General features: G+C 43.2%; 1 protein-coding gene and 1 long non-coding RNA gene across 18 annotated transcripts in view; both read left to right on the top strand.

Moving 5' to 3' along the window:
- The first annotated feature begins 1427 nt into the window (after positions 1-1427).
- LOC114672316 (uncharacterized) lies at positions 1428-12690 on the top strand. Its single transcript, XR_013403979.1, has 6 exons — positions 1428-1527; positions 3202-3439; positions 4364-4510; positions 9246-9334; positions 12116-12395; positions 12492-12690. It is a non-coding gene; the product is annotated as an uncharacterized LOC114672316 (long non-coding RNA).
- A 525-nt stretch (positions 12691-13215) lies between these two features.
- NUCB2 (nucleobindin 2) overlaps positions 13216-26881 on the top strand; it is a 57060-nt gene continuing 43394 nt past the window's right edge. For 3 of the 17 annotated variants that reach the window (XM_015114776.3, XM_015114771.3, XM_077963179.1), the window contains exons 1-3: positions 13216-13311; positions 14870-15046; positions 19885-20039. The gene's annotated coding sequence lies outside the window, so the exon portion shown is untranslated. Of the gene's footprint in view, positions 13312-13462; positions 13581-14869; positions 15047-18311; positions 18429-19884; positions 20040-26881 lie in introns of those variants that run through there. The other 14 variants (XM_028833597.2, XM_015114773.3, XM_077963182.1 and 11 more) reach the window with 10 other exon arrangements.

Genomic DNA, 26881 nt, shown 5'->3' with positions numbered 1-26881 from the left:
TACTGTTGGAGAAAAGGGAAGCCAGACTAGTATAAATAAGAGGAAAAGAGAGGTGAGCAACTAGGGGAAGGAACTTTTTCAATGAATTTGAACAATAAGCAGGGAAATTTGGAGGGGGATTTGGGGTCAAGGAACAGCTTTTATTTCCAACATTACATTATAAAAAGTATGTAATTACATATAGAAAAGTTGAAAGAATTTTGCAGTAAAATTGCTAAATTTTCTACTTAAAATTTTACTCTGCTTGCATTATCACATTTCTTTATCCATAGGGAAGGGGATTTTTAAAAGATGGAAGACACTCCTATAGCATGTTTGTATGCCTGGAATGTGATTCTGTAACCAGGGGAAGATTCATCATATAGGAAGGAAAGGCAATAGCCAAATAAAGGAGTGAAGTCCTTGAGAGGTGAGGGGAATGGAATTCAGAGTATAGGTAAAGGGACTGCCTTTTGTTGTTACAGAAGGAAGGAAAGAGGACATGGGTACAGAATCATGAGTGTTTGGGGATTTTATATCGGGAAGATGTGGCAAAAACTGCACGATTGCCTAACAGCCAGACCCTCTTTTTCCTTGTTAATAGAACTCAAAATTTGGTGTGGGGGTAGCAGTGTGTCCATACTTAGGGGATTCGTTGTAATTGGTGTAAGCCAGTCATGATGACTGCATTCCTCTTTCTTTGCCAGACACTAACTTTCCTATCGTACCTTGTACCAGGAGAATGGTCATATAACCTATTTCTAGTCAATGGAACTTTAAGGCTTGTTTGCTGGAGCTGGTGGGTGGGAGTAGGGTGGTGTGTGGGGGTGGCTCTGTGACAGTTTTTCCTTTACTAACAAAAGGAGAAGGAACTTCTTACATAAAAGGTTCTTTTGCTGCCTCCTTGCATCCCCCCATCTCCTATCCTGAGTGTTTCAATTTCTTTTCTTTTCTTTCTTTTCTTTTTTCCTTTGTTTTGAGACAGAGTCAAGTGATTCTCCAGCCTCAGCCTTCTGAGTAGCTGGGATCACAGGCGCCCACCACCATGCCCAGCTTATTTTGTATTTTTAGTAGAGACAGGTTTCACCACATTGGCCAGGCTGGTCTTGAACTCCTGACCTCAGGTGATCTGCCCACCTTGGCCTCCCAAAGTGCTGGGATTACAGGTGTGAGACACTGTGCCTGGCCCCGCCTCACTTTTTTTTTTTTCTTGTACAGATGGGGTCTCACTTTCTCACCCAGTCCAGAGGGCAGTGGCCAATCATAGCTCACTGTAACCTTGAGCCCCTGGGCTCAAGCGATCTTCCCACCTCAGTTTCCTTACTAGGACTACAAGTGCACACCACCACACCTGGCTCATTTCTGCATTTAATTTATTTTTTTTGGTAGAGATGGGGTCTCAAAGTGCTGTTATGCCCAGCTAATTTTTTTCTTTTTCTTTTTCTTTTTGTAGAGATAGGGTCTTGCTATGTTGCTCAGGCTGGTTTCGAACTCTTGGCCTCAAGTGATTTTCCCACTTTGGCCTCTCAAAGCACGGGAATTACAGAGGTAAGTCACCATGCCCAGCCTGTTTCCTATTTCTGAATGTGGTCATGACTCATGATGTTAGGAAGTATGCTAGCTGTCTTTCAACCTCAGGCAATAAGCTTGAAGATGAAAAGTCAGAGCTGAGGAATGCAGAGAGGCTATGATGATATTACTTAGCAGCTGAACACAGGGCAAAAACTGCCTCCAACAGATGTATTTCTTTATCATAGAAAAATAAACTCCAATTTATTGAAGTCTTTGTAGCCAGTTTTATGTCACTTTAACAGAATATAGATACATAATACAAAGGAAGTATGGTGGCTATTACTTTTTTCCTGTTGAATACCTCTTCCTAGGTTTATGCTAGTCACAGACTCTATTCTCCAGGCTATAGGAGTGAACACCTGACCCAAACAGGACTTAGATTCTTCCTACTGAGAATTTGAAACTTAATCAGGAATACCCAAAGACAGAAGGAACTAACCTAATGACAACTTCCAGAAAGAAGGCTGAAGATCTCCAGCCCCTAGGATTTGTATCCTACTCAAGGTCTATCTATGAGTTACTCCACTAGCCTCTCAATAAATCTCCAGCTGGAGTTGGTTTCTGTTTATTTAAACCAGTGGTTCTCAGCCAGGGGAGATTGTACTCTTCAATGGATCTCTGGCAATGTCTGGAGATATTTTTGGTTGACAACTGGCAGTGGATGTTAGTGGCATCTAGTGAGTAGAGACCAGGGATTCTGCTAACATCCTGTAACGCACAGAACAGCTCCCCACAACAAAGACTTACTCGGCCTCAAATGTCATTAGTGTTGAGAAATCCTGCTTTAAAACAGGAGTTCCTTAACTGATACAAAGAGGTTCTCAACAAAGCTGACTCAGGATCACCTCTGAAATGAGTGTGAAGGAAGAATGGGAGGTTTGAGGAGTAAGGAAAGGTATGGAATGGTCATTATGGGTGTGGGAGAGAGAAAGTAGAAAGTTGCTGGGCAGTACTTAGGGTCTGTCTGAGATTGATGACCGTGAATTTGGAGACATAGGTCCAGTGATTTTTCTCCTGCAATGTAGAGCTGCATGGCACAAACAAGAAGAAGGTATATGTTGGGTTCATCCAAGGTTGGGTTTCTGTCAGGTGAGAGCAGCAGAGGGAAAGAAAGGCAAGGAAGTTGATATTTGTATGGGAGTGATTTTACTGATTAACCAGAGTAATTAAGCTGGGTAATGGTGGGGGGGCAGGAATGATGAGATAATTGATGGGATCAAGTGGATCCAGGAAACAGCCTTATTGGTACCCCTCAGAGGTTGTCAGAAAACAGAATTTCAGGCTTCCTTGCAGATCTACTGAATCAGACTTTGGATTTATTTTATTTTTTGGAGACCGGGTCTCACTCCTGTCACCCAGGCTGGAGTGCAGTGGTGCCATCACAGCTCACTGCAGCCTCACCTCCCCAGGCTCAGGTGATTCTCCCACCTTAGCCTCCTAAGTAGCTGGGACTACAGATGTCTGCCACCACACCTGGCTAATTTTTTGTACTTTCAATAGAGACGAGTTTTGCCGTATTGCTCAGGCTGGTGTCAAACTCCTGGTCTTAAGAGATCCACCTACCTCAGCCTCCCACAATGCTGGGATTAAAGGCCTGAGCCACCATGTCCGGTTACATTTTAAAACATTTTGTTTTGTTTTGTTTTTTAGAGACAGTGTCTCAGTCTGTGTCACTCAGGCTGGAGTGCCCTGGTGTGATCATAGCTCACTGTAACCTTGAACTTCTGGGCTCAAGCAAGTGATCATCCTGCCTCAGCCTCCCAAGTAGCTGGGACTACAGGTGTTCAACACCAGACCTCTGGCTAGAATTTACATTTTAATAAGTTCCTGCTGTGACTTAAATGCACATTAAAGATTGAGAAGCCATGCATTAGTGGATTTGATGAAGGTAAGGAATTTCTGCACTGAGAATACTGAAAATATGATCCTGGGTGAATTATCTAGTCCAGAGGTTAGTAATTTTTTTTTTTTTTTTTTTTTTTTTTTGCTGTAAGGGGCCAAGAGCCATACAGTTTCTGTCACAACTATTTAACTCTGCCATTGTAGTGTGAAAACAGCCTGAGACGATAGATAACACATACACAAGATGGACAGATGTTGAAATTTACTGTGTTCTAATAAGACTGTCAACAAAAACAAGTAATGGCAAGTAATGGGTTGATTTGACCCAAGGGCCATTGTTTGCTCATCCCTGATCTTGACCTTAATAAAAACAACAACAACAACAACAGTAAGTCTTAGCTCCCCAGAAAAGTTTACCCTGAGTTTTCTAGGTTCTGACTACTTACTATCTCTTGGAAGTAAGTATTCTCCCTCCCTCTTACCTTTTTTTTTTGTCACCCAAGCTGGAGTGCAGTGGTGCGATTTTGGCTCACTGCAATCTCTGCCTTCTGGGTTCAAGTGATTCTCCTGCTGCAGCCTCCCAAGTGGCTGGGATTACAGGCATGTGCTACCATGTCTGGCTAATCTTTGTATTTTTAGTAGAGACGCAGTTTCACCATGTTGGCCAGGCTGGTCTTGATCTGCCCGCCTCGGCCTTCTAAAGTGCTGGGATTACAGGCTTGAGCCACCGCACTCAGCCCCTCTTCCCTTTTCTTAACACAATGAAGAATTTGATTTTGTAACTAATTGGCCAGTTGATGTTCTGCAGGGTCCTAAAAGAGGAAGTAAGAAGGGAACTGAAGTCTTAGAAAACCAGAATCTCCTCGAAACCATTGTTTTCACCCTAGAGTAGCAAGAGATGTAATACGGGTCGGTTGGCGTCAGCTGGTTCTCTGGGGTTGTTTCACTTTTATTTTCTTCTGGCCTCCAGCAAACACATTTTGAGTTTCTCAGCTGAACCAAAGGAAATCAAGAAATCTCTTGAAATCAAGGAAATCAAGGAATCAATTACTTACACCAAGCTGAGCAAGAGACAACTTGAAGACAGAGGTAGCAGTAATCAGCCAGGATTTCCAAGGTAACAGGGCAGAAGTAGGGGCGAGGTGGGGAACAGAAATAAAAGCTACTGGACATCTCCTCACTAAGACTTTATTTTTATTTATTTATTTATTTATTTATTTATTTATTTTGGGTTTTTTATTTTTTATTTTTGGTGTTTCTTTGTTTTGTTCTGTTTTTTGAGATGGAGTCTCGCTCTTGTGGCCCAGGCTGGAGTGTTGTGGGGTGATCTCAGCTCACTGAAACCTCTGCCTCCCGTGTTCAAGCAATTCTCCTGTCTCAGCCTCCTGAATAGCTGGGACTACAGGTGCTCACCACCACGCCTGGCTAACTTTTGTGTTTTTAGTAGAGACCGGGTTTCACCATGTTGGCCAGGCTGGTCTCCAACTCTTGACCTCAGGTGATCTGCCTGCCTCGGCCTCCCAAAGTGCTGGAATTACAGGCATAAGCCATTGCATCTGGCCACCTTTCTAGCACTTTACACGTATCACTGGAATCCTTACAGTTAGTTCAGCATTATTATCCCCAGGTTATAGGTTGGGAAACGGAGACCAATATATTATTAGACATTAATAAAGCACTTTGCTCCGGGCACCCTCTGCTTTACAAATATAAACTCATTTAATCCTTACCACAACTATATGAGGCTTATTATTGTTGAACTATTGTTGCCTGCATTTTACAAGTGGGAAAGCTGTGCTTTAAAGAGAGGGGTTAAGTGACTTGCTGGAGGCCATTAGCTAATATGAATGGAGCTGGGTTTTTAATCCAGGTGGACAGGTTTCATTGTTCACGCTCTTAACCACTATACCTCCTAGATTCACTCTTTCCAGACTTGAACAACTACTCTGCTAGAAAATGCACCTGGCCTAGAGTTAGGGAACTAACTCAAAACCAGGCACATGTAATAAGCAGTAGAGCCAGGGTTGGGGTTCAATTCTCATGCTAAAGCTTATGTATTTTCCCTTGTCCAAGGTAGTGACTATGTTCTTTTTTTCTTTTTTTTGTCTTAATTAGTATTATAGAACAGTTGGAATATACAAGGTAGTGAGTATGGTTTTGTGGTTGTTGTTGCTGCTTTTGTTTTTTTTGAGACAGAATCTCACTCTCTTGTCCAGGCTGGAGTGCAATGGCATGATCTTGGCTCACTGCATCTTCCATGTCCTGAGTTCAAGCGAGTCTCCTGCCTTAGCCTCCTGAGTAGTTGGGATTACAGACATGCACCACCACATCCTACTCATTTTTATTTTTTTTAATTTTTAGTAGAAATGGGGTTTCACCATGTTGGTCAGGCTGCTTTCAAACTCCTGACCTCAACTGATCCACCTGCCTCCGCCTCCCAAAGTGCTGGGATTACAGGTGTGAGCCACCGAGTCCGACCCATGTTCTTTAGACCTCTTTCCCACCAGGAGATTCTCTGTCAGTGCTAAACCTTCAAGTTTTAGCTTTACTTATTGTTATTATTTTACCACATAGGTTCATTTTATTGAGCTGAAAGCTTACAAAAAGTCCACTGGTCCCTGCCCTGCCCATGTTACACTCGTTCCTTCCCATGCACACTCTTGAGTATCCGCAAGTGCTTCCACATAACTGGTTTCCCCCAACAAAGCACAAAGGGTGGTGCTTCCAAAGCATGCGTTGTTCCTAGCAGCAAGACTTTCAATGCTGGGGTTTTATTTATTCTGCGAGGTGGTATTTCTTTTTCTTTTCTTTCTTTTCTTTCCTTTCCTTTCCTCCCCTCCCCTCCCCTCCGCTCCGCTTCCCTTCCTTTTCTTTTTTTTTTGACAGAGTCTCACTCTGTTGCCCAGGCTGGAGTGTGCAGTGGCATGATCTCGACTCACTGCAACCTCAGCCTCCCGGGTTCAAGCGATTCTGCCTCAGCCTCCCAAATAGCTGGGGCTACAGGTGTGCACTACCATGCCCAGCTAATTTTTTTGCATTTGAAGTAGAGACAGGGTTTCACCATGTTGGCCAGGCTGGTCTTGAATTCCTGACCTCAGGTGATCTGCCCGCCTTGGCCTCCCAAAGTGCTGGGATTATAGGCATGAGCTACTGTGCCTGGCCATTTTTTAATCTTTGAAAGTGTTTTATTTCAATAGTTTTTGGGGTGCAGGTAGGTTTTGGTTACATGTATAAGTTCTTCCGTGATAATTTCTGAGATCTTAGTGCACCCAGTCCTCCAGCAGTATACACTGTACCCAATATGTAGTCTTTTATTCCTCACCCTTCTCCCAACCTTTCCTTCTGAGTCCCCAAAGTCTATTACATCATTCTACCTTTGTGTCCTCATAGCTTAGCTCCCACTTATAAGTGAGAACATATGATAATTGGTTTTCCATTCCTGAGTTACTTCACTTGGAATAATGGCCTCCAGCTCCATCCAAGTTGGTGCAAAATACATTATTTTGTTCTGTTTTATGAATCAGTAGTGTTCCATAATGTATATATAACACATTTTCTTTACGCACTTGTTGGTTGCTGGGCACTTAGGTTCATTCCATGTCTTTGCACTTGAGAATTGTGCTGCTGTAAACATGCATGTGCAAGTATCTTTTTCATATGACGACTTCTTTCCCTTCGGGTAGATACCCAATAGTGGGATTGCTGAATTGAATGGTAGTTCTACTTTCAGTTATTTGAGGAATCTCCATACTGTTTTCCATAGAGGTGGTACTAATTTACATTCCCAACAGCAGTGTAAAAGTGTTCCCTTTTCACCACATCCATGCCAACATCTATTGTTTTTTGACTTTTTTTTCTTTTTTCTTTTTTCTTTTTGAGGCAGGGTCTCACTCTTTCACCCAGGCTGGAGTGCAGTGGTGTGATCTCAGCTCACTGCAACCTCTGCCTCTCGGGTTCAAGCAGTTCTCCCACCACAACCTCCCCAGTAGCTGGGAGTACAGGCATCCACCACCACACCCGGCTAATTTTTGTACTTTTAGTAGAGATAGAGTTTCACCATGCTGGCCAGGCTGGTCTTGACCTCCCGGCCTCCAGTGATCCACCAGCCTCAGCCTCCCAAACTGCTAGGATTACAGGTGTGAGCCATTATGGCTGGCCATTTTTCTCTATTCTATTCCACTGGTCTATGTTCCTGTTTTTATATCAGTACCATACTGTTTTGGTAGCTATAGTCTTTTTTTTTTTTGAGACAAAGTCTCACTCTTGTCCCCCAGGCTAGAGTGCAATGGCACGATCTCAGCTCACTGCAACCTCCGCCTCCTGGGTTCAAACGATTCTCCTGCCTTAGCCTCTCAAGTAGCTGGGATTACAGGCGCCTGCCACCACACCCGGCTAATTTTTGTATTTTTAGTAGAGACAGGGTTTCACCATGTTGGCCAGGCTGGTCTCAAACTCCTGACCTCAGGTGATCCACCCGCCTTGGCCTCCCAAAGTGCTAGGATTACAGGCGAAGGCCACCATGGTAACTGTAGTCTTGTAGTAGAGTTTGAAGTTGGGTAATGTGATGGCTCCAGATTTGTTCTTTTTGCTTAGTTTTGCTTTGGCTATGCGGCTCTTTTCTTGTTCCATATGAATTTTAGGATTGTTTTCTCCAGTTCTGTGAAGAATGATGATGGTATTTTGATGGGAATTGAATGGAATCTGTAGATTGCTTTTGGCAGTGTTGTGGGATGTGTTTCCATTTGTTCCAGAAGGGAGTATAACTGCCTCTGCCACACATGAGTTCACAAAGGGAGTGGGGAGTAGCAGGCAGCAGCAAGCCTAACTCAGCTCCCATGCAGTTGGCAAGGCTGGTCTTGCTCCCTCAGTGCCCTGCTAACAGCACCGAGTTTAGATCCAGGCAGTCTGTGCACACTGTGACCTGAAACCACAGCTTTCAGGTCATGCCCTTCCCTATCTGCTGGTAAGGCTGAGCACCCAGCATGTATGCTTGTGTCTCCTGCACACTTCTCGCTTGCCCCCTGGTTTCTGCTCAAGGGAGTTCATCCCCACTCCAGATTATATCATAAAATTCAGTTGGGAGCTTCCTTCACCCTGTGACCCCTCCCTGAGTTTGACTTCCCTGAGGACCCCTGTAAGATACAGTCAGGAATGGCTTCCCTCCTTTCAAAGTGGAGACTGGGAATGCCTACAAGGCACTTCCCACTACTGTTTCTACGTTTATTTATTTCATGCCACTCCCTAAATCCATTCCAGCTCTGGGTAGGGTTGAAGCCTTCTCCTGTGGACTAGATTTTCAGATTCCCTGGTAGGAATGTGTGCTTGGAGGAAGACTCTCCCCCTCTCACACTCTGGGAACTTACAGTTTTTCACCTGTCTCACAGAGTAGGCTGCAGCCTGCTGCATCTTTCAAAGGGTCTGTGGATTCTTTCCCAGCTAATTAAAAAAAATTTCTTTTTGTAGAGACAGGCGTAGGCCAGGTGCAGTGACTCATGCCTGTAATCCCAGCATTTTGGGAGGCTGAGGTGGGAGGACTGCTTGATGCCACGAGTCCGAGACTAACTGGGCAACATAGTGAGACCCTATCTCTAAAAGAAAAGGGGGAAAAAAGGGTTTTAGTTGACTGAAACCAGGACAAACATAAAGAACGTCTCCCATTCAATTTATCTGGTTCTAAAAGCAGCTTTTTCTAAATTGTGCACACAAATGAACTGCTTTAGGCAAGACAGGGTCTTGCTATGTTGCCCAGGCCGAAACACAGTGGCTATTCACAGGCGTGATCCCACTACTGATCAGCAAAGGAATTTCTGACCTGCTCTGTTTCCAACCTGGACCTGTTTACGCCTCCTTAGGAAACCTGGTGGTACTGAGGCAGGAGGCAGAACTCAACGCTGGAGGCAGAGCTTGGACACCGGACCAAATTGAGGACTAGCTGAAACAGGTTTGGAGCAGAAGCACCTCCCCATAAGACATGCCCACCAGTGTGCCATGTCAGTTTACCATTGCCATGGCAACACCCTGAAGTTATGGCCCCTTTCTGTGGCAATGACCTGACAACCTGGAGGATACCACCCTCATTCTAGAAATTTCTGCATAAACTGCCCATTAAGTTGCATATAGTTACAAGTGGGTATAGGGCGAGATGCAGTGGCTCATGCCTAGAATCCCAGCACTTTGGGAGGCCAAGGTGGGTGGATTGCTTGAGGTCAGGAGTTTGAGACCAGCCTGACCAACATGGTGAAACCCTGTCTCTACTGAAAATACAAAAATTATCCGGGCGTGGTGGTGGGTGCCTGTAATCCCAGCTACTCAGGAGGCTGAAGCAGGAGAATCGCCTGAACCCGGGAGGTGGAGGTTGTAGTGAGCTGAGACTGTACCACTGCACTCCAGCCTGGGTGACAACATGAGACTCTGTCTCAATAAATAAATAAAGAATAAAAAATAAATAAATAAAAATAAAAATAAAATAAAATCAGTATAAACAGGAATGCAGAACTGCCTCTGAGTTGCTGCTCTGGGCACACTGCCTACAGGGTAGCCCTACTCTGCAAGGAGCAGTACCTCTGCTGCTGCCGTGTACTGCTGCTTCAATAAAAGTTGCTGTTTAACACCACCAGCTCACCCTTGAATTCTTTCCTGGGTGAAGCCAAGAACCCTCAATTTTGGTGCTTTCCTGCCCTGCATGAGTCTCCTGCTCCTAGGAGTTCACACTTTTTTGTTTGTTCGTTTGTTTGTTTTGAGGCAGAGTTTCACTCTTATCACCCAGGCTGGAGTGCAACAGTGCAATCTCAACAGTGCTCACCGCAACCTCTGCCTCCCAGGTTCAAGCCATACTCCTCAGCCTCCCAAGTGTCTAGGATTACAGGCATCTGCCACCATGCCTGGCTAATTTTTGTATTTTTAGTAGAGATGGAGTTTCGCCATGTTAGTCAGGCTGGTCTTGAACTCCTGACCTCAGATGATCTGCCGGCTTCAACCTCACAAGGTGCTGGGATTACATGTGTGAGCCACCGTGCCCAGCCAAGTTCACCCCATTAATGTCAAACAGTGCAGACACCCAGTTGTCATAGCACATTACAGCCCAGAACTGGTCTCCAGCTATTCTCCTGCCTCAGCCTCCTGAGTATCTGAGACTACAGGTATATGCCACTGGGCCCAACACAGGTCTTTTTTTTTGAGACAGGGTCTTGCTCTGTTGTCCAGGCTGGAGTGCAGTGGCGCAATCTCGGCTCATTGCAACCTCCACCTCCTTGATTCAAGCGATCCTCCTGCCTTAGCCTTACAAGTAGCTGGGATTACAAGCGTGCACCACCACACTTAGCTATTTTTAGCAGAGACGGGGTTTCACCATGTTAGTATTTTTAGTAGAGACAGAAAAGTTTCACCATGTTGGCCAGGCTGGTCTCAAACTCCTGACCTCAAGTAATCTGCCCACCTCAGCCTCCCAAAGTGTTGGGATTACAGGTGTGAGCCACCTATCTGCCTGGCCTATCCTAAGTTTTAACACCTAATTCAGGCACTGTGTGTTCATCTGTGCTAGATAATAGCTAATAAACATGCACAAGATAGTTCCTGCCTTCAATGTGTTTACAGTCTAGTTCTAGTGTTTTGTAGTGTTAGGATGTGGTATGGTCTTCTGATCTGACACTACCAATGGTTACTAATTATATATAACCAATACCTAGATAATAAAATTTCCCCTGTTTTTCAAATTGAAATTTAGTTTTCCTATACCGCTAACCTGAATATCCTCCTGAATATCCTTTCTTCTCTAGTGCCTTTACTCTTCAATTTATCCATTAGAGCCAAATATGACTATTTCCTTACATTTGCCTTTGCGCTTAACCCTTCAGCTGAGGTAGTGCCACAACATTCTTAGACTTTCATGATGATAAGGCAGATAGATTAAGATCTTGATTTAAATAAAATAGACAAGTGTAGTCTTCTCCTGAACTTCAAAAAGGATAAATAAAATGGACAAGGGTCCTCTTCTCCTGAACCTCAAAAAGGAGCTTAACCTTGAGGTACTGATCTATGTATGTGGATGAGAAGTGTTAGTAAAGATAATTGAGGCCAAGTGTGGTAGTTCACGCCTCTAATCTTTGGGAGGCTGAGGCAGGCAGATCACTTGAGTCCAGGACTTTGAGACCAGCCTGGAGAACATGGCAAAAATCCATCTCTACCAAAAATGCCAAAAAAATAGCTAGGCGTGGTGGTGTGCGCTTGTAGTCTCAGCTATTTGGGAGGCTGAGGTGGGAGGATTGCTTGAGCCTGCGAGGTTGAGGCTGCAGTGAGCTGAGATTGCGCCACTCCACTCCAGCCTGGGCAACAGAGGGAGACCCTGTCTCTAAATAAAAAAATAAATACGATTGGGTTGAAATCCAGAGACCTAAGTTATAGTCCCAGCTCAGCCACTAATCTGAGAATAGTTAATTAACATTTATTGAAAATTTACAATGTGCCAGTCACTTTTTAAATTTATTTGCTATGCTGTAAGTAGGAGGGTACTATTATTATCCTCATTTTACAGACAAGGACATGGAGGCACAGAGCACTTAAATAACTCGCAAATCATACAGTTAGGGGCACACAGAGTCCAGTTGTGCAACAGAGGCAATCTGCTTGGTAATACTTCCAGATAACAGAAGCTTTCATTGCTAACACACTGTGTGGCAGATTCTGTACTCTGTGTGTGTGTTTTTTGTTTGTTTGTTTGAGACAGGGTCTCACTCTGTGGCACAATGATCATGGTTCACTGCACCTTCGGCCTTCTGAGCTCAAGTGATCCTCCCGCCTCCACCTCCTGAGTAGTACAGATGTGTGACACAGCGCCTGGCAAATTTTTAAATATTTTCTTCAGACTGAAACATCATTGTGGTAAAGATAAAAAAGAAAAAAATATTATTGTAGAGATGGGATCTCACTGTTGTCCAGATTGGTCTCAAATTTTTGAGCTCAAGCCATCCTCCTGCCTTGGCCTCCCAAAGTGCTGGGATTACAGGGTGAGTCACCATGCCTGGCCTGTACTGTTTTCCTGGCAATGTTATCTCATTCAATCTTCGTGAATAACCCTAAGGTATATGATACCAATTTTTCAGGTGAAAAAAACTAATTGGCAGAATGAAACTTCGTAAACAGCCTGTGGCTCCAAAAGCTTCTGGAAACCTCAAGCTACCCATGTGCATCTTTGAGCCTCAGTTTCCCCACTTTAAAATGAGAGGTTTGGAGCAGATGTCTGTTCTCTGGGGGAGGATGCAGAGGAAAGAGCTGTCTGCGAATCGACGAGAGAAAATGTGGGTAAATAACAGTTCAACCACAGTGACCGAAGGCCCAGCATAACGGGGGTGGGTGCGGTTACAAATGCCGGTAAGATTCCCGCCAAGACGGAGGACCGGGGTGTCAGAGCCGAGCGAGGCCTGTGGGCGAGAATGGGCCTGACAGCCATTCTCTGACCCGCGTGGGCGCTGCAGGCGCAGGCCAGCGGCCAAGAGACAGGCGATCCCTGGGGCTCTGCCCGGGTCTCGGGACGGCACCTCACCCGCCCAGGTCCTGCTCCACAGGCTTCTCCGGGAAAGCTAGGGAAGGAAGAGGCGCGGCCTCCCGAGCCCGCATCTCAGAGCGCCACGTCCCTCCTGGCTCAGCCTCCCCCCAGGCTCCATAGCCTCGGCGCTCCCCACCGCCCGCCTCCAGGCTCCACGGAGCGGCCGTGTCCCTGCTCCCGCCAATCGGCGTCGTCAGCAATCCCGAACCGGACCAATCAGCGGCCTCAGGGTGTGGGAACTGTCGCCATGGCAGCCAGGAGGCGGGCTCGCGCGGCGGGAGGCGGGCAGAGCGGAGCGGTGGGCTAGGGGCTGGAGGACAGGTTTGTGCGCTGGACGCAAGCCGCAGGCGCAGCCTTGCTCACCGAGAACCGGCCAGGTAAGGCCGGTGGCCGCGCGGTCGGTGCGGAGCAGCGTGGCGGGAGGTTGGGGGGTGGGGGGGGTCCGGAGATAAGGCTCAGGTCTTCGCCTGCCTTGCCAGAGCAGTGAGGATGGCGGGGGCCGTGCAGTGGGCGGGGCAGCGGCGGGAAGGGGGCTCTCAGCGCCAGCCGGAGGCGCTGGGTTCCTTCTGCTCCACTCGCGGCAGGGCACGCGAGCTTTCTTCGGGGTCGAGGAGGGTGGCTGGCTCTTGGCGGGGAGCAGGAGAGGGTAGGTGCCGAGCCGAGACCCTGGCGGGGTCCCGTCGGGTTTGGGCAGGTCGATGGACGAGCGGGTGCCCACTAGTGAGGAGGGACACCCACCAATTCCAGGGGATGCTTCCCTGCGCCGCTGAGCAAAGCTAGGCCCGGGGATCCTGCTCTTCTCCGGTCTGGTTAAGCCGGCAACCTCTGACACTTAGGAGAAAGTTAGTATCAGTCGTGATATCCTTTTCCCTTAAGTTACAAATTAGGTACGAGATGAACCCTTTTGGTTTTAGGAGATGAGAAATAGAGTACTTCCTTTTTGCACCTGCTAAGTGGTAACTCAGTGAGCAAATGTGGTTACTGTGGTTGATGTTTGCAACGGTCTTAGATGACAATTATTTTACAGTATCAAATGGCTAGGAGAGAGAGGGAAAGAGGGAGAGAGAGAGAGAATATGAGGGAATGAAAATGAACGGGAACCATTATGATTTTTGAGAGACAGAACCTCTTGAAATTCTGTGTCCACTAAACTCCTAAATTGAATAATGTACATTTTATGCAATTGAACAAGCTAGTGCTACCATCTAAGTCTGCTAAGAAGGCTCTGTTAAATTCATGGACGAGTATGAACACTAAAAGTTATTACCTTGGTTTAAAACTAGGGGCAGGTTAAATGCAAATATTTCTGATAGTGAATTTTGTTTGAGGGAGATTGTGGACTTTCCCTATGGGAAAGTTTAAAGAATTGATGAGAGAGATGCTTTAAGGAATGTTCTTGTTTTTTGAAACTTGAATAAGTTCAACAAATGTTGAACAATATTTCCACAAATCTTCCTGAGCTAATAGGGTCAAAAATTAAAATTTTGGAAATTTAGAATTAGAAATGAAATCTCAAATAATATCACTGTTATAATTAGGATGGACATGGAAACTTCCATTTCTCATCATGGTCTTCAGGCTCTCCCTGATCTCATCTACCTTTGTAGTAGGGGGTCAAATTTTTTTTTTTTTTTTAACTAGACAATTTGAGAAATTTAAAGGAGTCAAAAATTTATTTCTGTCTCCATGTGTTTACTCATGCCCTTCTCTGTCTATCCACATTTTACCCATTTTTTTTTCTTTTTTTCTTTTCTTTTTTTTTTTTTTGAGACGGAGTCTCACTCTGTCATCCAGGCTGGAGTGCAATGGCCCAATCTTGGCTCACTGCGACCTCCACCTCCTGGATTAAAGGGATTCTTCTGCCTCAGACCATCGAGTAGCTGGGATTACAGGGACCCACCACCACAGCCAGCTAATTTTTTGTATTTTTATTAGAGACAGGGTTTCACCGTGTTGGCCAGGCTGGTCTCGAACTCCTGACCTCAGGTAATCCACCCGCCTTGGCCTTCCAGAGTGCTGGGATTACCAGATGTGAGCCACCGTGCCTGGCCGACCCATCTTCTAAGAGTCGAATCTGTCTGTGTTGTGTTTACCTTTCTTTGCTCTCCCAAGGTACGTACATATTGTTCATATCACACATTTTGTATATATCCTTTCAGCATGCTTTTTGCCAAATTGGTTTGTACTCTGTGAAAAACAGTTGAGATAAAATGCACAATTAAGACAATTAGGGTACTTTTCAAAACACTATTAATTATGGGCACTAATATCAATAACATCAATTCAGATGTCTTTTTTGTTTTGGGGTATGTTATGAATCTCTGAACACATACTAAACTAATTTTGCATTACTTAGAATAATATTGAAATTACTTTCCACTTTCTAAGGACCCTTTTGAAGGCTGGGGTCTACAAAATACCTTTTTGAGTACTGGGTTGCTGGCAGAATCAAGTGCAGGATTTAAAAATGTATTGAAAATAATCCTTTAGGCCAGGCATGGTGGCTAATGTCTGTAATCCCAGCACTTTGGGAGGCTGAGGCGGGTGGATCACTTGAGTCCAGGAGTTCGAGACCAACCTGGCCAACATGGTGAAACCCCATCTCTACTAAAAATACAAAAATTAGCCAGATGTGGTGGCGGGCACCTGTAATCCCAGCTACTCAGGAGGCTGAGGCAGGCTACTTGAACCCGAGAGGCAGAGGTTGCAGTGAGCCGAGATCGCGCTATTGCACTCCAGCCTGGGCAACTAGAGCAAAACTGTGTCTCAAAAACAAAACGAAAAACAGGCAACTAACCATTTCAAATAATTTATTCAAGGAAAAACTTCAATCATTTTAATTATTTTCAATCAAAACTTTTTTTTACAACCATGATGTGGTGAAAAGTATATTTAGTTAGAATTTCATGGCCAGATTCCAGTACAGGCTCTGCCAAATGAACTTGGCCAAAGTCAGTTAACTTTGTTCTGTATTTATAACCTTTTATAAAAGTAGGGCTGAATGAGATTACAGTAGTCCTCCTTTATCCTAGAGGGATATGTTCCAAGGGTCCCAATGGATGCCTGAAACTACAGATAGTACCAAGCCTTATATACACTATGTTTTTTGCTATACATATATAATAATAAAATGAATAAACAATAATAATACACTGTAATCAAAGTTATATGAATGTGATCTTTCAAAATATCTTGTTTTACCTCAGGTAATTGAAACTGCAGAAAGTGAAATCGCAGATTAGGGAGGACTACTGTACCTCCAAGATTATTTCTGATCTTAGAATTCTCTGATTCTAAAATCCTAAAGCAGCCTAATAGAAGTTCAGATAGTAGTTACTTGATTTTATTTTTGGCAGAGCCTTTTTTTTTTTTTTTTTTTTTTGAGACAGGGCCTTGCTCTGTTGCCCAGGCTGGCTGGAGTGCAGTGGTGTGATCATGGCTTACTGCAGCCTGGAACTGCCAGGCTCAAGTGATCCTCCTACCTCAGTCTCCTGAGTAGCTAGGACTAAAGGCGCATGCCACCACACCCTGCTCATTTTTATTTTTTATTTTTTGTAGAGAAGAGGCCTCACCATGTTGTCCAGGCTGGTCTCAAACTTCTAGGCTCAAGCAATCTGCCCGCCTCGGCCTCCCAAAGTGCTGGAATTACAGGCGTGAGCCACTACACCTGGCCTTGGCAGATTTTTTTTTTTTTTTGGCAGTGTATTTTAATTATCTGAAGTACAGCATATGTAAATAATAAAGAGATTATAATTTTAATAATATGTTTATTGAGTGATACAGATCTGTTTTTCATAAGCCTATAATCTAGGATACTCCAACCCATTGTTAAGACTGGAAAAAAGGGCCGGGCGCGGTGGCTCAAGCCTGTAATCCCAGCACTTTGGGAGGCCGAGACGGGCGGATCACGAGGTCAGGAGATCGAGACCATCCTGGCTAACCCGGTGAAACCCCGTCTCTACTAAAAAATACAAAAAACTAGCCGGGCGAGGTGGCGGGCGCCTGTAGTCCCAGCTACTCGGGAGGCTGAGGCAGGAGAATGGCGTAAACCCGGGAGGTGGGGCTTGCGGTGAGCTGAGATCCGGCCACTGTACTCCAGCCTGGGCGACACAGAGAGACTCCGTCTCAAAAAAAAAAAAAAAAAAAAAAAAAAAAGACTGGAAAAAAGGAGATAAAATAGTGTTTCCTTGATGAGTGTCCTTTTTTACAGATGTAGACAACAGAGGCTCTAAGATCTATACTAATGTCTTGGTCAGGGAAAAGCTGTAGTCCAGCTCAGCTGGTCATACACTTGATATTTTATTTGAACCTCACTTTCCCATTGACTTTCATTTTCAAAGGGAAAATGGAGGTGAGCACCAGGCTATCTGTGGCCCTTGACACTGGTGCCATGGAGAAACTCAAAAGCCATTTATTTTTCTTCACCCTACCCTGTTTTATTGTTAGATTTGTAACACTGATAGTAAGAAGCAATCCACATTTCCTAGCACAAGATAGTGCCTTAGAGAAGGAAGCCTGAGTCTCTTGCTACAGTTCTGATTTAAGATTGGAAGGAAGAGATTATGTTGGATGCATTGCTTTCATTGGCCTATAACTGCATCAGGACTTTGGTTTTGGCAGTGTTCAGAGAAGAGCTCTAATGTGGCCTTTCAAAAATGACTGTAAGGCCAGGCATGATGACTCGCGCCTGTAATTCTAGGCTTTGGGAGGCTAAGGTGAGCAGATCACTTAGCTCACAGGTTTGAGACCAGCCTGGGCAACATGGTGAAAGCCCATCTCTACCAAAAATATTAAAAACTAGCCAGGCGTGGTGGTGTGTGCCTGTAGTCCCAGCTCCTCTGGAGGCTGAGGTGGAAGGATGGCTTGAGTCTGGGAGGTGGAGGTGTTTTTTTATTTTTTATTTTTTATTTTTTTGAGATGGAGTCTCGCTCTATCACCCAGGCTGGAGTGCAGTGGCGCAATCTCGGCTCATTGCAAGTTCCGCCTCTCAGGTTCAGGTGATTCTCCTGCCTTAGCCTCCCTAGTAGCTGGGACTACAGGCGCCCGCCACTACGCCCGGCTAATTTTTTGTATTTTTAGTGGAGACGGAGTTTCACCACGTTAGCCAGGATGGTCTTGATCTCCTGACCTTGTGATCCGCCCACCTCGGCCTCCCAAAGTGCTGGGATTACAGGCGTGAGCCACCGCACCGAGGTGGAGGTTTTAATGAGCCGAGATAGCGCCACTGCACTCCAGCCTGGGTGATAGAGTCAGACCCTGTCTCAAAAAACAAAAACAAAAACAAAAACTAAAACGACTTTTAAAGTTGTATGTCAAACTGGTCTTGCTTGCTTTTTGTTTTGTTTTTTTACTTTTTTTTTTTTTTTCTTTTAAGACAGGGTCTTTCTCTGTCATCCAGGCTGGAGTACAGTGGTATGAATGGCTCCCTGCAGCCTCGATCTCTTGGGCTCAAGCAATCCTCCCATCTCAGCTTCCTGAGTAGCTGGGACTACAGGTACACACCACCACACCCAGCTAATTTTTTGATTTTTTTTGTGGAGGCGGGGTTTCACCATGTTGCCCGGGCTTGTTTTGAACTCCTGCGCTCAAGTGATCCACCCGCCTCAGCCTTTCAAAGTGCTGGGATTATAGGTGTGAGCCACCACGCCCAACCTGGTCTTGCTTTTTAAGTTCTACCACTTTGGGTGTTTACAGAACAGATTTTCATATTTCTTTGTGTTTCCTTTTCAAGACAAGAAAGGCATTAATATTTATTGAGCAATTACCATTGTCGTGCACTGTGCTGGTTACTTTGTATTCATTCTTATTTTCCTCCCATCAACAAACCTGTGAAGAGGTATGAGCTCAATTTTCTAGGTAGGAAAATCAAGACTCAGAGGCAAGAAGTAGCTTGCAAGTAAATAGGGGAAGTTAGGATTTAATCTGCTGTTTGCGTGTTTATTTTTTACCATGTTGTGTCAATAAAAATCATATACCTTTCCAAAATACAACATGCATATGATTACTCTCCTGCATAGATTATATTATGTTAAATATACCATATATAAGAAAAGAAATACCTGTGTCCTTAAAATTTGAAAATATTTTATTTGCTTTTTTTAACAGACTACTTAGAAATAACTGCTTATGTTCACTAACGAGTTTGCACATGAGCTGCTTTGTGTTTTACATGTTATTTGATGGAGTTTCAAAAAAGAATTTGAGATATTTCATCTTATTATTGATCTCTGTGGCAAACTAGGAACAAAGTTAATTTTTTTAAAGTGGTGGTAAGAGTAAAGAAAAATTCCAGTTAAGGATTTAACAGGAAAAGTTGCCCTATATCTTGAAGTCTCATTGCTGAAAAAAATAAGTTTTTAATCTGAATTCCTCTTAGTTATTCAGGAGGGGAGGAATACAGTAAAATTGGGGAATAATAAATCAATATTTTTTTTTTTTTTCCAAGACAGATTCTCACTCTGTCACCCAAGTTAGAGTGCAGTGGCATCATTTCGGTTCACTGCAACCTCCCTTTCCCAGGTTCAAGCGATTCTTGTGCCTAAGCCTCTTGAATAGCTGGAACTACAGGCACCTGCCACTGTGCCCGACTAATTTTTGTTTTTGTTTAGTAGAGATGGGGTTTCACCACATTGGGCAGGCTGATCTTGAACTCCTGACCTCAGGTGATCTCTCCTCCTTGGCCTCCCAAAGTGCTGGGATTACAAGCAGGAGCTACCGTGCCTGGCCAACATCTTTGTTTATTCTGGTTTTGATTCTGTTTATTTCACGTATCTTTCTCCCTTCCTTACTGGAATATGATATAATTTAGTCTCCTTCCACATCATAAAAATTTGGCACTTTTCACATTATGTGACAAATGCATACATTATCATGTACCGTTACCACTGTAAAAAGTCTAAATTTTGTAATTTTGTGTCTTTTTATTTGTTTTTATTTTTTTTTACATTTAGAACGTGTTACGAGTCAGTTTTTAGTGAAAAAACATTGGGCTAGGAGCCAAGACCCATCTCTTCACTATTTTGGTATTGTGCAAGTCATCTTATCTCTCCGGACCTCAGTTGTCTCATCTCTAAAAAGGAGATAAAAATTATTTACCTGCCTGAACGTAAGTACTCAAGAATTGTATTTGGTTGCAAAGAAAAATGACTACCACTACCACCACCACCAAAATACAAAAAAGGAAAAACCAAAAACGGACTCACAGATGGCTTAAACATGCAACATTTACTTTCTTATATAAAATAATAATTGAAATAGAACTCTAGGATGGGTATAGTGGCTTTATAAAGTCATCAGAGACTTAAGCTTCTTTCAGTTCTTTTATCAGTGATCCCTAAGATGTTCTTGTAGCACTGGTTCTTGTAAGTCCAAGATAGCTGCCAGAGTTCTAACCATCACTGTCCTGTTCCAGGCAGCAAAGCATAGGCGAAGAAAGATGCATCCTCTTCCTTTAAGGAGAATTCCGGAACCAAGGCTGAGGCTATAAGAAAACAGGGAAATGTAGCTGAATGCATGGCTGCTCTCTTTAAAACTGGGCGTTTGTTACTGAGAAGGAAGGAAAGATTTGGATATTGGCAAGCAAATAGAAGTCTCTGCCATGATATGAATCTTTTTATCTTTCAGCTCTGAAATCTGTAATCTGTGATAACCACTCATAGAAGCTTCTGTAATTTGCCATGGCAGAAATTTAAGTCTGACTATTAACTACAGAAGGAAATAATTGTCATCTAATAAATTGTGTTTCTGTTTTTACTGTTAGCCCTTAATTCATTGTAGAAGCCTTTCTGTCTTATTTGTATGTTTGTTCTGGTTATTTTTAAAAATTACCCATAAATGCTGAATAGATGGTTGTTGTACATTTTATGGTTGTGTTAAAAAGAGCTAACATTTATTGAGCTACTTGCTGTAAGCAAGGCACTAAAATGACAGAGGTAAGTTATCCCAAGGGTATCACATAACTAATCATCAGGAAGTAAATTTATATTGAAAGTAAATATAATTCATCTCAAGATACATTTCACCTCATGGTCACATGAGGAACACTTGCCTTCCTTGCTAGCTAAAAGTAGTTTGTTCTTTTTCTTTCTCCTTCTTCTTTTTTAACTACTTAACTGTTAGTTCTCTTGAAATTTTCTTACTACTAGTTCTTGCTTAACTTATGTAGCCACACCAATATTTTATTTCCTCCCAGACTTTTTTTTTGTTGTTGAGATGGAGTCTTACTCTTTCACCCAGGCTGGAGTGCAATGGCATGATCTCTGCTCACTGCATCCTCCACTTCCCATGTACAAGCAATTCTCCTGCCTCAGCCTCATGAGTAGCTGGGACTACAGGCATCCACCACCACGCAACTAATTTTTGTATTTTTAGTAGAGATGGGGTCTCACCCTGTTGGCCAGGCTGGTCTCGAACTCCTGACCTCAGGTGATCTGCCCGCCTCAGCCTCCCAAAGTGCTGGGATTATAGACAGGAGTGAGCCACTGCGCCCGGCCCTTTCCAGACTTTTCTTGGTGAATGTTATATAAATATAATATTTAATGTATGTATTTATAATATATAATATTTATAATATATAGTATATAAATATACCCTATACTTGTCATGCAAAATGGTTCAATTGTCATTGTTTCTATTTCAAAAAGTAAACTGAAATAAATAGCTTTGAGAGAAAGAAATTCAGGGAATGGAAATTAGAGTGAGAAAGATTCTAAAGATTCAGTCAATCTTTTAGAGTTTTTAGAAGGGAGACAGTAAGTTAAGATTTTATTTCTACACAGTATATTTGTATTTTTGAAAGTTTTTACATTTTTTGGTTGTATTAGGTAGGCACAAACTACAGTAATTCTTTTGCTGCTAGTGCTGCAGTTTCCTTTTTTCTGATCTAGACTCGTTGACCTCAAATAAACAAAATAATCAGGAGACTTGTGACCATAAAAACAACCCAGTTTTGTTTTTAAGAGACATTTAACATTATAAATCACCTGACTGAGAATGTCTGTTTGGTGAATACCATTTTCATGACTTTTAAATTTTTTTAACTAACAGAAAAGGATCATGCTATGCATTATTTTGTAAGCAGCATTTTAAAAATTGCGATTGTATTTAATAGCTTATCTTCCTCACTAGATTGAAGCCCTGTGAGGGTAAGGACTATGTCGATCTCACTTACCTTTGTCTTCTAGTATAGTATCTGGTACCATAGTCATTACTTAATACATAAATATTAGTTTAGTTTTGTTTTTAGAAACAAAGTCTCAATACATACATACATACATACTTACTTATAATAGGTTAAAGGAAACATTCTTCAATTCAGCCTTTAATTGAAAAGGAAGAGGGGCAAAAGAAGAGGATTGAGGAAGATGGAAAAAGATACGTAAAGGAGGCACGGCACGGTGGCTCACGCCTGTAATCCCAGCACTTTGGGAGGCTGAGGCGGGCGGATCACGAGGTCAAGACATCAAGACTAGCCTGGCTAACATGGTGAAACCCCGTCTCTACTAAAAAAAAGTACAAAAAATTAGCTGGGTGTGGTGGCACGCGCCTGTAGTCCCAGCTACTTAGGAGGCTGAGGCAGGAGAATTGCTTGAACCTGGGAGGCAGAGTTTGCAGTGAGCCAAGATTGCAGTGCTGCAATCTAGCCTGGGCAACAGAGCGAGACTCTCTCTCAAAAAAAAAAAAAAAAAAAAAAAAAAAAAAAAGATACATAATAAAGGAGAAATGGACTACTTCCAAGAAAAGAGAAAATCTTCAGTTTTCTGTACTTTTCAACCCGGTTATCTATGGTAATTCTTTTTAACCACTTCCAGGATATCTTGCCCAACAATCAAAACAGGAAACCATCACACACACACACATGCACACGCACACGCACATGCACACACATGCGCATGCACACATACACACACACTAAGCAAACTTAGTCTTTATAACTACTGGTATAAATCAGTAGCTAAGAAATGTGCCTCTGTGTTTGAATGGACATTTTATTTTTTGAGACATGTTCTCACTCTGTCACCCTGGCTAGAGTGCTGCCAGGCTCCAGTGATCCTCCCACCTCATCCCCCACCAAGTAGCTGGGACTACAGGCGTGTGCCACCATGCCCAACTAATTTTTGTATTTTTTGTAGAGACAGAGGTTTCACCATATTGCTCAGGGTGGTCTTGAACTCCTGGGCTCAAGGAATTCACCCTCCTTGTCCTCACAAAGTACTAGGATTATAGGCATGAACCTCTGTGCCCAGCAGAATAGAAATTTTGACTTGGTTGAGACAGGGGAAGAGATTAGCTTTCTTTTAGGACTTTAAAATTTAAGGAAATTATATCTACTGAATACTAAGAGAAGCTTAAGAACTGCTTACTTTGCAATTTTACCTGAGGCTCTGATGCTTTTGGGGTCAGTGCCTCCCATTCTGTCTTGAGATGACTACAAAATTTAGAATTTCACACCATCCTACTTTAGAGAGTAAATTATCAGCCTGTCCTGGTTTGGATGAGTCTACTGTTTCAGTCTGGTTCAGCCCAGTATCTCCTCTTTAGGTCCGTATCTCTCTTATGAAAGAAGAGGGTGATAAAGGAAAGGAGAAGGTCATTCTTACTGACCTGATAGTGGAAGAAAAGTAGGTTAGTCCCCCTTCTTCCCGTTGCCTGTCCTTATTACTCATCTTTCTTTCTTCTATATGGATATTTGTATATTTTCTCATTCATGAAAATCTGTAAACCTAGTAAATTTACTGTTATTCCTTTAATGCAGACACATTTGACATCTTGGCATTTAAAGAGATTTTTGTGTCATTTTTTTTGCCTAATGTGCTGGAATACTTAACTTTTTTTTTTTTTAAATGCAGTTGGTGTTTATTGAGGCCTTATTAAGTAAAGTGTTTAAATTAATTGTCCTAGTTATGTCTAGAATAAGCACTAACAGATTAGAAACGAGTGGAAAACATTCTCCATCAATCAAAAATAAATTTAAAAGGTGAGAGAGGCAGGATAAATAGAAAGCCCTACCAGCCTGAGCAACATAATGAAACCGCATCTCTACCCAAAAAAAAAAAAAAAATCACCGTGCATGGTGGCTTGCTTGTGGGCCCAGCTACCTGAGAAGCTGAGGCAAGAGGATCTCTTGAGCCCAAGAAATCAAACTTGCAGTGAGCTGTGAGCTTACCACTGCAGTTCAGCCTGGGCGGCAGAATGAGAACCTGTCTCAAAAAACAAAAAAACGAAAAAACGCTATAGAAGGTGGTAGATTTAAAAATCAAGATAGGGTATTAAGGTTGGGCATGGTGGCTCACGCCTGTAATCCCAGCACTTTGGGAGGCTGAGGTGGGCAGATTGGTTGAGGTTAGGAATTCGAGACCAGCCTGGCCAACATGACAAAACCCTGTCTGTACTAAAAATACAAAAAATTAGCCGAGCATGGTGGTGCACGCCTGTAGTCCTAGCTACTCAGGAAGCTGAGGCAGGAGAATCGCTTGAACCTGGGAGGTGAAGGTTGCAGTGAGCCAAGATTGCACCACTGCATTCCAGCCTGGGCAACAGAGTGAAACTCCATCTCAAAAAGGAAAAAAAAAAGATATGTTATTAAATCAACTTTAAGGGCAGGGCACATTGGCTCACGCCTGTAATCCCAGCACTTTGGGAGGCCAAGGTGGGGAGATTGCTTGAGGTCAGGAGTTTGAGACCAGCCTGGCCAACATGGTGAAACCCAATCTCTACTAAAAATACAAAAATTAGCTGGTGTGGTGGTACACACCTGTAATCCCAGCTACTCAGGAGGCTGAGGCAGGAATTGCTTGAACCCGGGAGGTGGAGGTTGCAGTGATCTGAGATTGCGGCACTGCACTCCAGCACGGGCAATAGAGTGAGACTCTGTCTCAAAAAACAAAAACCAAAAATGGCTTGAAGAAATCACCATTCCTCTCTCTGGTAGAGAGAACAGTGTTGTATGGGAAAACACAAAGGGTAACAATTCAAGAAAGTGTTTAAAAAGACTTGGACTACAAAGGTGAAGAAGTCCTTAGAATACCTTAATCAATTTATTTTGTTTAATTTCTTTATGTGTGTGTAAAAATGATGTGAGAAAAATCTATGATATGCCTAAAAATACTTTCAGCAAACATAAAATAGAATTGTAAGTGATAAATCACAGTGGTATAGTTTAATTGACAGCATTTTTTTTGGTATAGTATACAATGGTGTGTCTTAATATTGATAGAATCTTTTATCCCACCCTGGGGTCTCTGTCACCCAGACTGGAGTACAGTGGCACAATCATAGCTCCCTACAGTCTAGAACTCCTGGGTTCAAGCAATCTTCTCACCTCAGCTTCCTGAGTAGCTGGAATTACAGGTGCGAGCCACTGCACCCAGCCCAATAGAATCTTAAAGCCTATTTATTTTATTTTATCTTCTCCTCCTCCTCCTCCTCCTCCTCCTCCTCCCCCCCCCTTCTTCTTCTTCCTTCTTTCTTCTTCTTTTTCTTTCTTTCTTTATTATTATTTTTTTATTGAGACAGAGTCTCTCTCTGTTGCCCAGACTGGAGTGCAGTGGCACAGTCTTGGTTCACTGCAACCTCCGCCTCCCAGGTTCAAGCCATTCTCCTGCCTCAGCCTCCCGAATAGCTGGGACTACAGGCGTGCACCACCACTCCGGGCTAATTTTCATATTTTTAGTAGAGACGAGGGTTTCACCATGTTGGCCAGGCTGGTTGCAAACTCCTCACCTAAGGTGATCTACTCACTTCAGCCTCCCAAAGTGTTGGGATTACAGGCGTGAGCCACCGTGCCTGGCCCTTAAAGTCTATTTAATAACATAACTTTTTTTTTTTTTTTTTTGAGATGGGTTTTCACTCTGTTGCCCAGTCTGGAATGCAGTGGTGCAATCCAGCTCACTGCAACCTTCATCTCCCAGGTTCAGGCGCTTCTCCTGCCTCAGCCTTCTGAGTAACTAGGACTACAGGCATGCACCACCATGCCTGGCTAATTTTTTGTAATTTTTAGTAGAGACAGGGTTCCATCATGTTGGCCAGGTTGGTCTTGAACTCCTAACCTCAACCAATCTGCCCGCCTTGGCCTCCCAAAGTGCTGGCATTACAGGTGTGAGCCACCACGCCTGGCCTCTTCTTACCCTTTTGCCAGAGATTTTCTTCCAAGCCCCCTCTACTAATTTTACAAGCTTGGTGTTGGTGCTTTCTTCATCTTATCAGAAGACGATGACAGGAAGTTTTCAGATTCATATTCTTTCCTCAGACTCTTCTTAAATGATTTGTTGATGAAGACCTGGAGGACTGGCCTTCATGAATCACACCAACTTGTATTACTTTTCAGGCAACATATTCTTTATTGAGATACGCACTCTCAGAATGTATCAAGAACTAAACTAATAAACACACTTGTCAGGTTATGTAGGGCTCATCAACATTCAAATCAGATTTAGCTACTCTTCCTTTAGCTCAGCCACCATCCATCAACCCCCTACTTCTTAAAAATGCTTAATATAACATCTTGGGGGAGATCATTTTATAATTTAATGTTTAATATGGCAACAACTTTTGGCTGTAGGCATTTACAGCAATGTTACAGTGATTTGTTATTTTCTGACCATTCTTGTATCAATCTCTTTACCACTTTTAGCATTAATGTAGATTTTGAGGCATGTAAAAGAACATCAGGATGTTGTCGGAATTTCCTGTTGACTAAACTCAGCTTTGTTTTTTTCCTTAAACTATACTTTGCTGGAAGTTTTGCAGCTTCTATTCAGTAATTTTAGGAAGTTTCTGACAAATTGACATTTGCATGAGTCCATCAATTCAGCCTCATGTTCCTTCAGTTTTTTTTATTTATTGGAGGCATCGTTGGTTTCTGCTGTCTTCGTCTGCATTGTTTGGCTGCTGATAGGTAATCCTGTTGTGTTTTACTAACAAAACGTAACATGGCTTTGTCTCCTTGCA

Source organism: Macaca mulatta, chromosome 14 (assembly GCF_049350105.2).
Source record: "Macaca mulatta isolate MMU2019108-1 chromosome 14, T2T-MMU8v2.0, whole genome shotgun sequence".
In the NCBI taxonomy this organism is placed as follows: Eukaryota; Metazoa; Chordata; class Mammalia; order Primates; family Cercopithecidae; genus Macaca; species Macaca mulatta.
Note: the sequence above shows the minus strand (reverse complement) of the source record. Positions and strands in the feature narration are given on the sequence as shown.